At 32.6% G+C, this 15556-nt stretch overlaps 1 long non-coding RNA gene across 2 annotated transcripts; it reads right to left on the bottom strand.

Moving 5' to 3' along the window:
* Positions 1-2968: 2968 nt before the first annotated feature.
* LOC147507169 (uncharacterized) lies at positions 2969-13159 on the bottom strand. Of its 2 annotated transcripts, none has more exons than XR_015216151.1 (3): positions 12067-13159; positions 11347-11482; positions 2969-3379 (listed from the first exon to the last, which is right to left on the bottom strand). It is a non-coding gene; the product is annotated as an uncharacterized LOC147507169 (long non-coding RNA). The 2 variants fall into 2 exon arrangements; XR_015216150.1 differs by lacking the exon at positions 2969-3379 and adding an exon at positions 10818-11228.
* Between the last annotated feature and the right edge of the window lie 2397 nt (positions 13160-15556).

The raw sequence follows: 15556 nt of genomic DNA on the forward strand, positions 1-15556 counted from the left end.
TCCCAACCAATATATTGGGAACTCAAGAAGATGAAAGTATTTTTAGTTATTAGTAGACTTTATGAAGCCATTATGTGAGAGCACGTTGCATTTTGTTTTAAAACGGCTAGAGAGTAGAGACGCTATAGAAGGAAAGTGCGCATGAACTAAAGTGTATAGTTGAACCATTTTGCCGATGGAAAATCTTTATTAACCCCATGGCAATAACTGTTTTTTTTGTTGTTGTGAATTATTGGCAATAAATGGTGTTGGAGAGAAGACGTCAAGAGTTCAATTGCCCGGGAATTCCGCTCCCTTTGAAAAACGTTACAAACCACAATAAAGTCAGTTGAGAACTATTTTATGTCACCAAGAGTCGCGAATAATTCTTTAGTTTTAAGCCTAACACTTCAACCCAAGAGTCACGATTCATTTTTATGACATTTAGCACATTAAACCCAAGAGTTTTTTTTTTTGGTAATTTATTAAACCCAAGAGTTGCAAACCACTTAATTGGCATATTTTTAAAATTTAATACATGAAGACTACTCAAAGCTGTTTCAAAATGTTATTGACCATACACATGTTCCTCTTCTAACTCGAATCCCGAGATAATCCCGACCACCTTTTGTCTTCTCATTTTGTTTTATTATAATAGACTAGATATAACCCGTGTCGTACGACACAGTTAGTTATGAGGTGCTTATTATTTAGTTATGATGTGCTTATTATATTGAATGGAGGTGCTTATTATGTTTTGAAGATGCAAAGGAAGCTTTTAGCTCAGTGTGTGAGAAATTAGTCGCAAAGCATAATACCATTGTTGAAGGTACATGTCTCTCAATTTAGAATCATATTTAATCAAAATAAGTTTAGGAATTAATGATAACTTGTACCAAAAAATTAAATTTTATTTAAGTTAACCTACCTAGGTAGTCAAGACTGAAATAAGAAGTGACTACCAAGACATCCTTAATCAGGCTCTCAATGGAAAAAACCTAAGCCACAAATTAAAAGCAAAGCGTCTCGCATTAAATAAGATAATAGATTGAACTGAATCTGATTTTTCTAGTATGAATAATAGAACCCATAATTCTTCGGACTCCTTCTGAAGAAATTAGTTTTTGATGTCAGACTTTAAATCTTCAATTTTCTTATACAAACTGATAATTTCTTCCTAGACAATTTTGAAACATATAAATTTATAAAACCGGTGTTCTTTTTTGCAATTCCAAGCTTAGTTTTTGTATTTTTTCTACCAAGTCTCCATAGTTGTAATTCTCTACTTCAAACGTATACACTTGACATAAGTCAATTGCTCTTCTAGCACCTAAATTTCCAAATACTTCTTGGATTGTTGATGGTGTCTCTTCAAATTTGTATATTGGTGGTTCGTATTCCAACTGTTCCACTACCTCTATTATCGGAAGGTTAAGAGAAACAGAAACAGTTGATGTAAACTTGCTATCTTCAAGTATATTGGTGGAGCGTCAATTTTGAATTTGTCAATGATGAAGTATTGTAGCATCTCTTTGAATTAGACTGGTATTATGTCATCATATATAAATTACTGCAAAAAGTGATAATTGAATGGAGGCTCTCTATTAACCGAAGTTATTGGTTTGATAAAATAATAGTAATTTAAAAAATAAAAGTCTTACCTCTCTTCCATATCTGCTAATATTTAACTCACGTTCACTGTTTTCCATGATTTGTTTTACCTAAGATAGATGGATTTTCCTCAAATATAATTGTCTATACCTTATATTCCCAAATCAATTACAATCTAATAAGAGACATCTCATTTAGTACAATTGTTCGAAATTAAAACACAAAATAGTTACAAATGTTTTAACAATAACAGATCCGTTTCGATGCTTTTATCATGTTGATGTAAGGTCTTTAGAATTGAAACCAAACTAATATATAAAGCAAAGTACACATACACTTCCGTAGAAAATTAAAACATTTTCTGTAATGGTGGGAAAAATTCACCATGTGGGAGCTTGCAAGACTACTTGACATGACTCCCAAGCAATACTGGTTGTTTGCTTACCTAATAGGCGAGCGATAAAGTTAAAATACCTAAATTGCATTCTAACTTAGCATATATGGTGTAAGATACCCAATTCAAATATGGATATGATATATCAGTATTAAACACAAATTCAACTCAGTAAAAAAAACTGAAATTGTGATTCCGAACTTTCAGTTTTGGTCGATGGATGAGGCTTTGGTATCGATTACTTATTTGCAAAGGGTTGTTGTCACGAAAAGCAGAATATGGTATTGAAAATGTAAAATGCAAGTCCATCGATAATTGTAGGTATTTTTATAAGCTGAAAAATTCACACTGGATACTTTTTTGTTGAGATCATAATTTCAGAAAACAAATTTCATGGATGAGTTTAACCTAGTTCTCGTTCATTTTTTTTTACCGGAATTAATATGTATGTGCTCGCTTCGCATAATATATTTTCCTTACATTGATTCCAATAGGAAAAAATCTAAAAGAAAAAAAGGATATAAAGTATGAACCTAAACCATTAAGAATAACTATGTACCAGTCAAACTTCCGTGTTGCATTGCAATAGCTCTAGAGGCACCTATATTAAAGGTTGTATCACCTTAAGAAGCACCCTACGGCTCTACGCAAATAGATTATATATTCTTTGAATTCCTGAAAATGGACAATGTTAAACATTAATAATGGCATTTTAAAAGTTCATAGCATGCACCTATGTATAGTATTTCCTTTTACAGTCAAGAATATAAGTTGGGCTGATGCCCTAGAAAATATAAATGTAAAACCAACTTGCAAATGACTGTTTAGTGACCACACTCTAATAACCACTGATTATTGATCCAAAATGGCTAATCAAGATAATTATTCCTCCCCTTCTACAAAAATTAAACGATAGATGTTTGCAGCCACCACAAAATAATTTCCATCACAACGATCATATCACGACATATATCCACACAACAACTACTTTTTCTCAGATATCAATTTGCCTCATTCTAATAAAGATAAGTGCATTGCTAAAAAGAAATAACATATATAGAGACTAACCATTCACAACTCACGTGACTTGCAAATATATGAAAAATCAAATCTAAAAACGTCTTCAAGTACAGTAGCAAGAAACTAACCCAACATCAACATTTAACGAATGTAGATCTCAAGATAAAGAAGAATTACTTTGGTAAATTGAAATAAAGACAACGAAGCCTTCATCAATTACCTAAGCTATGGAATCAAAGCGACACTTTTAAAACAATTTGATGCTCGTAAACCCGTGACTAAAACTCACTCGCTCTCCTTCTCCTTCAATTTCCATCACTGGTTGGAGTCGAAAAACTCGTGATAATCCGCCCCTTCTAGGAATTCATACAGAAACTATATCCAAGAAACAATATATGATTGTACATTAATAAACACTTGGAGACAGGATATTGTCACACACACACGAATGGAGTGACTCATTGATTTTGTATGTGGGTGGAAGAAGACTTACCAAAAGCGAGAAGAACTCATCTAATTCACAACTCAATGGCTTCGGGCAATCCTTTAACAATAGATACAAATTCTGTAACATAATTTGTTTCTAACGCCAAGCCACCATTATAACCACTTTCACCATCGCCACTGTTTTTTTTCAAAGTAACGTTCCCTAACTTGTATTCCCATGGGTTCCTTTTAGATGGGCCATCAATACTGTTCACTTCTAGCACCCCAAGAGGAGGGGCTAACCAATAGCAATCAAGAATTCCGGGATCTCGATCTTCTTGCTTTGCCTTGCAGACCCAATCCATGTTATGTTGTATCCGCGATCAATATTATGTTGTATCGCCCGAGATCGAGGTATTGTTGTCCATGCAACTAACCTATAGAGTAGTTGTGCACTCTACTGGTGCGTACAACTCCTGATCAGCAAAGAAAAACAACTAAAATTAAGGTTCCCGTTGTCAGACATGATCTTATTTCTACCCTATCAAATTAGAATCATACCAATGATACAACAGCCTCCCAATTGCCGAACACCAGTGAGCTTTTATTGCTGCCTCTGTCTAGTATGTCAATAAGACTCTGCATTGACCATGCATTATTTCACCAAAACTGAAGAGAATTCAGTATGAGAGTACATAATGATATATTACTTTACAATGTAAATTCATTTAAGAAATAGCAAGGACTTAATAGCTTCATCGACATATATTTAACAATAGATAGATCAAAATGTGAATACTTTTTATTTACTTTGAAGCATCAAAATAATGTCCCCTTGGTTCATAAGAAGATTTAATTCTTCTAGTCAAGTGTGCAATGTTGTTAGTGGACTTGGGGTACCTTATAAATGACACAATTGATGGATGGAACAAAGTCATCATACAATACCAAACAATTTAAATATATGGAAATGTATCATATGGAAAATGCGCGCTAGTATCATCAAAGCTTTCACCCATAGTACAATACCCTAGTTGAAATTCATGTATCACGTAGTTAGATCAAGTCAAGCAAACATTGCAAATGAAATAATAATAACAGTTACATAGTTAGAGGAAAAATATAGTTGAATTCAATTAAATGAATTGGGTGTTGTCCTTTCGTTCACATACAATTGTTGAATGAACAACAAAAAAAAAAGGAAAATCAAAAAACAAAAGCCAACCTAAAATCAAATAACTTATCAATAGGTTGGAAACATAAACAATTCTAATTCCTTGTAACTCAACTGGCACCTCAAACAACTGTAATAGCAAGATTCCCTGTAGCTCATTTTGGCTCCTGCATGTCTTTACATATACAAATAATGGCTCAGGTCGTGAACATCACTTAGACTAAGTTTGTTGTGTTGCTGTTTATTGCAGAAATCATTTTTGGAAATTCCTGAAATTCGTAAAAGAAGAAAAAAAATAAATACACAAACAAAAGCAAATGCGTCACGTTAATTGGTGGAAGCATAGTTATGTGTTAATTGGGCATCGTAGAGTAACTAAACTCTAAAGCAACTTCCAAGATGTTCCCTATTGTTGTTGTTTCATTTACGCACATGTTAGTTGGAGAATGTGTTGCATATAGCTACTCACTATAAGGCATAGTAACATGCAACAACTATACACTAAAACATTCCATCTATAGCAATAATTTTCTAATGCAATGTAATCAAAAGAAAATATTTAACATACTAAACACGGTTCCACTTTGTAAGAAGGAAAAAATATATTTACTAATCCAAAATTTTCAAGATTAGTAATCTAGTGCTAAATCTAAAAACTAAAAACCAATGCACAATGAAATAAGTACGACAAAAGAACTTGCACTGCATGGGTTGTTTGAGAATATCCTGATATGAAAGAGGAGGAGAAAAATGAAGTTGGAAAATCAAGCAGCATCCAATAGAACTAATAAATAGATTAGTTCCAGTGATGTTATTTGTTCAAAGTTCCCTAAGTGGAAACATACGCATTGAGAACTTGCAAGCTATAATTTCCAGTTGTTAGGAAATACCATACAAACATTCATTTTCTAGATGAAATGGTGGACATACCAAAATATGGTGAATTTGCATCTTCTCCATGAATCTGCATATATATAGCAGCCAGCGGTGCATATATTGGAATTTCTTTGAGCATTTGTGATGAAGAAGTTTGCAGCGCATGCAGTGGGTATATATCTTACATATTCCGCTGACCACCTCTCTAGTGTTTAGAGTGCAAATAAGATATTCAGTAACTAAATAATCATTTCCCAAATGATAATGTTCTAAGTGCCAACAAATTTGATACTTAATATCAGGAAAAGCTGAAAAACGTTAGAGAAACAAAAAGTGTGCAAATACTCCTGCCTAACCAATTCCAATCTACCAGAAAGAATAACAGCCAATGGATTATCCCGAGGCAAAAAATCACCCTACAGCCATGGTACAATTCAAAGCTCACATCCAAAAATAGAGACTAATATGACTAAAGAATAAAAGAAAAAGTATCAAACTCTAATACATACGAAAATTTCTTTTACTAATTATTAGGTGGGACAACCAAAGCTATGTTGTAAAAGAGCTCAATAAAATGCTAAGCATTCACAAAAAGAAATACCTGTTACTGACTTGTAAATGATCTTACGTAGTAAATTGAAGTCGGATAATACTATTTTGATTCTAGTTCTGCGAAAACTAGAAGCTATATATATTAACAAAATGAAAAGAGAAATGCATACCCATTTCAGTTTAAGACTCTGAGGTTGTGATTCAATGCTTAAGTTTGTATTTCATAGTAGTACGTATAATGACCTCAATGAAAAAACCAAAATCCGACAATTAGATAGTGAAATGAAATATTATTTGGAAGAAATCAGTTTACTGCAATTATGAAATATGCATTACCAATTAAGTCAAACAGAGTGGAAAGAATAATACCATTGGCTATTGGCTATATGTTAATGTAAAGAAGAAAATTATCACAAAGATTGGAAGAGATTGTACCCTTCAACCAAAAAAAATATAACATTCCATTGGTTATGATTTTTTCCTTTGTGAAACTCAGTTTCCTACGACTAAACCAATTCAATGAAGCGAGAGCAAAAAGTATTCCATAATGTCAGTATTTCTTAATCCGAAAGTTGGCAGATGCCGACTAGCAAAGTCGGTAAAACCTTTGGGTGATGATACCAGAGGTCTGGGGATCGAACTCCGCCAGCATCAAAGAGTTACTGATCTCATTTAAAACAAACTTGCCAATCCGAAAGTTGAGTAATTAGAAATAACTGATCTCATTTAAAACAAACTTGCCAATCAAAAAAAAAATCCGAAAGTTGAGTAATTAGAAATAAACGTGCTAATAACCGGAAGCTAATTATATGAAGCCTCTAGAAATGAGGAAAACAGAGAGCAATTACCTTGAAAAAGGATTAAGGAGAGGATTAAGAAGAAGAACAATTAGCTTGAGATAACGTGTCCACTCGCTTACTTCAATCAAACCACAACTGCTGTCCCAACCAATATATTAGGAACTCAAGAAGATGAAAGTATTTTTAGTTATTAGCAAGGCCGAAAATATCGGTCGATTTATCGAAAAATCGCCGATATATATCGTTTTTTCAGCAATCCGACTTGAAAAATCCGAAATATCGGCTCAAAAATTTAATATTTTTAAACCGATATATATCGGTAAAACCGATATAAAGATATATATCGTATATTCCGATGTATTCGATATATATCGTTTGACTTGGTTGGACGGTTTGACTTTTGACCGATTTTGTTGATCGTTGACCGATATATAACGATATATCCCGATATATATCATTATATATCGGTGATATTTTCGATATATTCCGATTTTTGATTTTTTGAATATTATCACCAAAATGGGCAAAAACGATTTATCTCTCCGACATATCGATATATCCGATATATATCTTTTTTTGGCCTCTCCGATATATCCTAATATCCCGAAAAATTGGGCCTTGGTTATTAGTAGACTTTATGAAGCCATTATGTGAGAGCACGTTGCATTTTGTTTTAAAACGGCTAGAGAGTAGAGACGCTATAGAAGGAAAGTGCGCATGAACTAAAGTGTATAGTTGAACCATTTTGCCGATGGAAAATCTTTATTAACCCCATGGCAATAACTGTTTTTTTTGTTGTTGTGAATTATTGGCAATAAATGGCGTTGGAGAGAAGACGTCAAGAGTTCAATTGCCCGGGAATTCCGCTCCCTTTGAAAAACGTTACAAACCACAATAAAGTCAGTAGAGAACTATTTTATGTCACCAAGAGTCGCGAATAATTCTTTAGTTTTAAGACTAAGGGTGTGTTTGTTATGATGGAAAGGAAAGGAAATACTATGGAAAGGAAAGGAAAATAAGAGTGGTCCACCTTTTCCATAGTTTTTAAGGCGTTTGTTTACCCATGGAAAGGAAATGAGTTTTTCCATATGGAAACAAATGGAAAAGGTTTTGTGTCTTTAGCTAACCCCTGAAATTTTTGTGGAAAGGAAAGGAAAGGAAATAGATAAATAGGAACTTACTACTAATACACTCCACTCAACAATACAATTATTCCTTTCCATAGCTTTTGCAAACAAACATGATTATTCCTTTCCCTAGTTTTTACTTTCCTTTCCCCAGTTTACCAAACACATACCATTTAAAATTATTTCCTTTCCATTCCATTCCATTCCATTCCATAGTGGACCACCCATTTTATTTCCTTTCCTTTCCATGAGTTAAAATTTAACAAACACACACTAACACTTCAACCCAAGAGTCACGATTCATTTTTATGACATTTAGCACATTAAACCCAAGAGTTTTTTTTTTTGGTAATTTATTAAACCCAAGAGTTGCAAACCACTTAATTGGCATATTTTTAAAATTTAATACATGAAGACTACTCAAAGCTGTTTCAAAATGTTATTGACCATACACATGTTCCTCTTCTAACTCGAATCCCGAGATAATCCCGACCACCTTTTGTCTTCTCATTTTGTTTTATTATAATAGACTAGATATAACCCGTGTCGTACGACACAGTTAGTTATGAGGTGCTTATTATTTAGTTATGATGTGCTTATTATATTGAATGGAGGTGCTTATTATGTTTTGAAGATGCAAAGGAAGCTTTTAGCTCAGTGTGTAAGAAATTAGTCGCAAAGCAGAATACCATTGTTGAAGGTACATATCTCTCAATTTAGAATCATATTCAATCAAAATAAGTCTAGGAATTAATGATAACTTGTACAAAAAAATTAAATTTTATTTAAGTTAACCTACCTAGGTAGTCAAGACTGAAATAAGAAGTGACTACCAAGACATCCTTAATCAGGCTCTCAATGGAAAAAACCTAAGCCACAAATTAAAAGCAAAACGTCTCGCATTAAATAAGATAATAGATTGAACTGAATCTGATTTTTCTAGTATAAATAATAGAACCCATAATTCTTGGACTCCTTCAAGAAAATTAGTTTTGATGTCGACTTTAAATCTTCAATTTTCTTATACAAACTGATAATTTCTTCCTAGACAATTTTGAAGCATATAAATTCATAAAACCGGTGTTCTTTTTTGCAATTCCAAGCTTAGTTTTTGTATTTTTTCTACCAAGTCTCCATAGTTGTAATTCTCTACTTCAAACGTATACACTTGACACAAGTCAATTGCTCTTCTAGCACCTCAATTTCCAAATACTTCTTGGATTGTTGATGGTGTCTCTTCAAATTTGTATATTGGTGGTTCGTATTCCAACTGTTCCACTACCTCTATTATCGGAAGGTTAAGAGAAACAGAAACAGTTGATGTAAACTTGCTATCTTCAAGTATATTGGTGGAGCGTCAATTTTGAATTTGTCAATGATGAAGTATTGTAGCATCTCTTTGAATTAGACTGGTATTATGTCATCATATATAAATTACTGCAAAAAGTGATAATTGAATGGAGGCTCTCTATTAACCGAAGTTATTGGTTTGATAAAATAATAGTAATTTAAAAAATAAAAGTCTTACCTCTCTTCCATATCTGCTAATATTTAACTCACGTTCACTGTTTTCCATGATTTGTTTTACCTAAGATAGATGGATTTTCCTCAAATATAATTGTCTATACCTTATATTCCCAAATCAATTACAATCTAATAAGAGACATCTCATTTAGTACAATTGTTCGAAATTAAAACACAAAATAGTTACAAATGTTTTAACAATAACAGATCCGTTTCGATGCTTTTATCATGTTGATGTAAGGTCTTTAGAATTGAAACCAAACTAATATATAAAGCAAAGTACACATACACTTCCGTAGAAAATTAAAACATTCTCTGTAATGGTGGGAAAAATTCACCATGTGGGAGCTTGCAAGACTACTTGACATGACTCCCAAGCAATACTGGTTGTTTGCTTACCTAATAGGCGAGCGATAAAGTTCAAATACGTAAATTGCATTCTAACTTAGCATATATGGTGTAAGATACCCAATTCAAATATGGATATGATATATCAGTATTAAACACAAATTCAACTCAATAAAAAAAACTGAAATTGTGATTCCGAACTTTCAGTTTTGGTCGATGGATGAGGCTTTGACTGTCAGTACTTATTTGCAAAGGGTTGTTGTCACAGAAAGCAGAATATGGTATTGAAAATGTAAAATGCAAGTCCATCGATAATTGTAGGTATTTTTATATGCTGAAAAATTCACACTGGATACTTTTTTGTTGAGATCATAATTTTAGAAAACAAATTTCATGGATGAGTTTAACCTAGTTCTCGTTCATTTTTTTTTTACCGGAATTAATATGTATGTGCTCGCTTCGCATAATATATTTTCCTTACATTGATTCCAATAGGAAAAAATCTAAAAGAAAAAAAGGATATAAAGTATGAACCTAAACCATTAAGAATAACTATGTACCAGTCAAGCTTCCGTGTTGCATTACAATAGCTCTAGAGGCACCTATATTAAAGGTTTGTATCACCTTAAGAAGCACCCTACGGCTCTACGCAAATAGATTATATATTCTTTGAATTCCTAAAAATGGACAATGTTAAACATTAATAATGGCATTTTAAAAGTTCATAGCATGCACCTATGTATAGTATTTCCCTTTATAGTCAAGAATATAAGTTGGGCTGATGCCCTAGAAAATATAAATGTAAAACCAACTTGCAAATGACTGTTTAGTGACCACACTCTAATAACCACTGATTATTGATCCAAAATGGCTAATCAAGATAATTATTCCTCCCCTTCTACAAAAATTAAACGATAGATGTTTGCAGCCACCACAAAATAATTTCCACCACAACGATCATATCACGACATATATCCACACAACAACTACTTTTTCTCAGATATCAATTTGCCTCATTCTAATAAAGATAAGTGCATTGCTAAAAAGAAATAACATATATAGAGACTAACCATTCACAACTCACGTGACTTGCAAATATATGAAAAATCAAATCTAAAAACGTCTTCAAGTACAGTAGCAAGAAACTAACCCAACATCAACATTTAACGAATGTAGATCTCAAGATAAAGAAGAATTACTTTGGTAAATTGAAATAAAGACAACGAAGCCTTCATCAATTACCTAAGATATGGAATCAAAGCGACACTTTTAAAACAATTTGATGCTCGTAAACCCGTGACTAAAAGTCACTCGCTCTCCTTCTCCTTCAATTTCCATCACTGGTTGGAGTCGAAAAACTCGTGATAATCCGCCCCTTATAGGAATTCATACAGAAACTATATCCAAGAAACAATATATGATTGTACATTAATAAACACTTGGAGACAGGATATTGTCACACACACACGAATGGAGTGACTCATTGATTTTGTATGTAGGTGGAAGAAGACTTACCAAAAGAAAGAAGAACTCATCTAATTCACGCAACATCCAATCTTCTCTTCCACCCAAGCAAGAGAGAATCCTGCTAACTCGTAAACTCCGTACTAATTTGGTAAATGCTTCCCAAATTTGCAGTTCATTTGTTGCCCTTCTCACCACAAAAATGCAAAGTTTTGCTTAACCCAAAGCATTAGATTAAGAAAATATTCAGAAAAAACAGTATAGCGTACTTGTTACTTAACTACCATGACAACTCCATCATATCATCACTAACGTTGGGAGCATATCACAAATGTATGTTTATAGTGAAGAATGTAGTGAACTTGTTGATGCTATATTATTGCAGGTTTGCCAAAAGCTGAGAAGGGAAACAAAAAAAATCTAGAAAAAAGTAATATTTATTGTTACTGATTAACATGACTAACATCCCAAAAGAAAATAACACATTCCTTAAATGCCTAAGACATACATAAATAGTAAAAACAGGAAAATCATGATGCACTAATGATAAAATGTTGATATGTCGACTGTCGCTTGTATTTTGTACTTTCATATCATGCCAACATTACCAGGATAGCATATGAGACCAATTAAATTGACAAAGAATGAATGCACCAAGCAATACAGTTCCCTCTGCTCATGCACACAAATACAAACAAAATTATTACCATACAACAACCTACGTGTGATTCATTCAATGTTCAAAGCAAAACACAAATTGTGATTCTTTACCTCGCTTCCTCAGCAGGTTTATGTGACTTTCTCCTGCCCTTGTCTACATCTCAATGTTCAGCGAATTAGGTGTTTTGAGATCAAATACCATTCTCAAATGCAAACATAAGTTTCACATGTAAATCACAATAAAAAATTAAATCAAAAGACTAATGTAGATCAGTTATATTTGTTTGTTACGTCGAAAGTCATTATGGTGGACTGAAAAAAAAAAAAAACTACTGTGTGCATTCAATATACGTAATTCCAATGCCTATATATTCATTCTTGTTCCTCTGAGATAGAAGTTTTCCTGTGCATTCAATCCAACTTTGTCTACAGCTTTAGACGACACAATGAATCATAATTTTGTGAGTTCTAACAAAATTAGTGAATATGACAGTGCAAATACAAATCAATACTACAATCCTATTGGAATTTGAACCATATATATAAATGTGCAAATTCAAATGAGGAACAAATCAAAACTGTACAATGAATTGAAGAGACATGGAGAAGTTGAAAAAGCCTTTGTCCTCACAGTCACTGTTATGGAAATTCTAGCTAAACACTATCTTCAAATACTAATCGAAAAATTACATGTTATGATATATTTTCTAGAGAGGAGCAAATTAAAATTTTAAGCTTTCAGAGATATCCAGAAAAACAACATAGAACATTATAAGAAATTCAGCCACCTAAAAAAGCATAATCAATTCACTTAAGCATCAAGTAACACTACCAGTGCCAAATGAGCTTCTAAGAACAACAGAGGAGAAATAGTGATATACAATACAACAACTTCCCAAAAGGATAATATATATTTTCCTTTTTTCGTATACAAAAGCCTCCATTATTAGAAATCACACTTCCTTCCCCTACTTGCAGTTTCCAATCAACAATTTTAAACTAAATAAAGCAAAAGAGAATAGCATAACTGCGAGTGGAATATCGACCCTCAAAAGAAAATTCTTTAATGAAAATGGAGAACAAAAGAGACATACCTGCTTGAGAATAATTGAACCCAGAAATTTTAGTCGGTTGTGAAAAAGAAGTGAGTCAAATAGAGAGAGCAATGGACGGTATTGTTGTTTATTATTGGACAAAAAATGGACGGTATTGTTGGATACGTTAGACTTGAGTTCAATTTTGTGGTAATTATGAGACGTCTTATAAGGAGCCATTACTTTGTTTGCATGCGTATGTTTTCTCTTATTTTTTCCTTTTACATGTGAGGTGCAGTACATTTAATTTATGGGGAATGTAAATATAAATAGGCACTATAATAATGATTTCCGATTGGGCAAAGTTTAGAAAAGTATTGTGTGAGGTTTAAGTTTAAAAAAAAAATCGTTTAAGTTTTAAAACACATCTATGTACCAATAAAAAAAAACACACACACATGTAAGTTAAAATAAGTAAAGGAAGTTGAAGGGTTTTAAAAGTTTTATTATCTTGCCAATTGAGGGTGTTTAAGTGCTTTTAGAGAGAACTTTGTTTAAGTGCCAACTTAGGGATTTAAAGTTTAACCAAGCCCAAATCAAACAAAGCCCTCGTGCGGTACACTTTTTTCATGAAGTTTTATAAAGTTTTACACTGAACCTCCTGTACGTTACACTTTTTTCGAAGTGTAGGCTCTTCGTAATTATGAACATTTATCTATGTATTTATAAAAGTCCATGTCTGAAGCCACCTATTTAAGGCATGTTTAACACTTTAACCTCTTAAAGTCTAGTGCTTTGGTATTCTTGGTATTCTTTTGGGAACATTTTTCTTTAATCCAATCCTAACGTTAATGGCTTAATGCAATCATTTGACCAAAGTTTGTCAACGTATTTAAAAGTATCATTTATTCACAAAAACCCACGATCCCACGTATTAAGTTAGGCTATTGATTGAGCTATTTAGTTAATATATAGTTATTGGGTTGAATTTATTTCCCCCACGTATTAAGTTAGGCTTTGATGCTCTTTATTACAACTGTTACATTTTGATTTTAATGCTTTTAAGAATTAAACCCAAGAATCATAAATTTTCTTTAATGCATATTTTTACATACTAATGCACTTCAAAAATTGTTTCAAAATGTTATACACCATACACGTGTCTTCCGTCGAACTCAGATTTCCACAAAATCCCAACCACCCTTTGTCTATCCATTTTGTTTTATTATAATAGATAGACACATCGTCATATCATTAATTAAGGTAAGAGTGATAATTTGCCATTAATGAAACACTTGGGCATTTATGGTAGTTTACAGTTAACTCAAAAGTCGTTTAATTAGTTAACTTAGATTTCCCATAAAAATCTCTTGGATTATTTTCATCATCTTCAAATCACCTTCTCTTATTTACCTGTCTAACCATCACTATCTTGTTGTACGTACTCCTCACCAGTCACTACTCCCTCCTTACAAATACGGTTTATGTTTTCTTTAATGGATTACAAGTTTTTCTCTATGTTTATATTCATATTTTGCAAATCCTTTTATTTTGTTTATTGAGTTGGTATGGTTTGGTATGTATTTACTCTATTCGTATTCATAGTTTGTAAACTCTTTATATTTTGTTTAGTGATGAGTAATTGCGGATTTGTTAGAGGAGTAACAAGTATTGGTTCACCTGATTATGCAAAGTTGGAAATATCTTCCTCAGGAAGAAACTCTCCAAGACAGATCGGGGAAGAACGTAACTCGTAAGGATACATTTTTTTTAATCACTCACAAAGATGGGTATATGAAAGTTCAAGTATACCATTGACGCGAAATTAAGAATAACTCGAGTAGATGAAATGTCCCCTAATGAGAAATAATAAGCGGCGCGGCCGAACCAAAACGACCCAGTGTATATAGTATGAACAATCATTGTTCATACCTATTTAGTATATAAACAATCATTGTTCATACCTCATCATGAGTTATGAACAACTATTCATACCTCAATGATGAGGTATGAACAATGATTGTTTGGCAATCACTGTTTATACCTCAATATAATATATATAATTAGTAATAACACCTATTGGAGTATGAACAATCATTGTTCATATCTATTTGGAGTATGAATAATCAATGTTCATACATCAATATAATGTATGATCAGTAAGAACACTTATTGAAGTATGAACAATCATTGTTCATATCTCAACATAAGATATGAACACTCACTGTTCTTTCTGATCATACATTATGTGATGTATGAACAGTATGAACACTTATTGGAATATGAACAATCATTGTTCATATCTGCTCATATCTATTTGGGGTATGAACAATCACTGTTCATATGAACACTCATTGTTCATACTTATTTGGGGTATGAACAATCAATGTTTATACCTCAATATAATGTATGATCAGTAAAAACACCTATTAGGGTATGAACAATTTGGGTATGAACAATCATTTTTCATACCTTAACATAAGCTATGAACACTCACTGTTCATAATGTTCATACATCAACATAATGTATGATCAATAAAACACTTATTGGAGTATGAACAATCACT

The sequence above is a fragment of the Coptis chinensis genome, chromosome 3, assembly GCF_015680905.1.
Source record: "Coptis chinensis isolate HL-2020 chromosome 3, ASM1568090v1, whole genome shotgun sequence".
In the NCBI taxonomy this organism is placed as follows: domain Eukaryota; kingdom Viridiplantae; phylum Streptophyta; class Magnoliopsida; order Ranunculales; family Ranunculaceae; genus Coptis; species Coptis chinensis.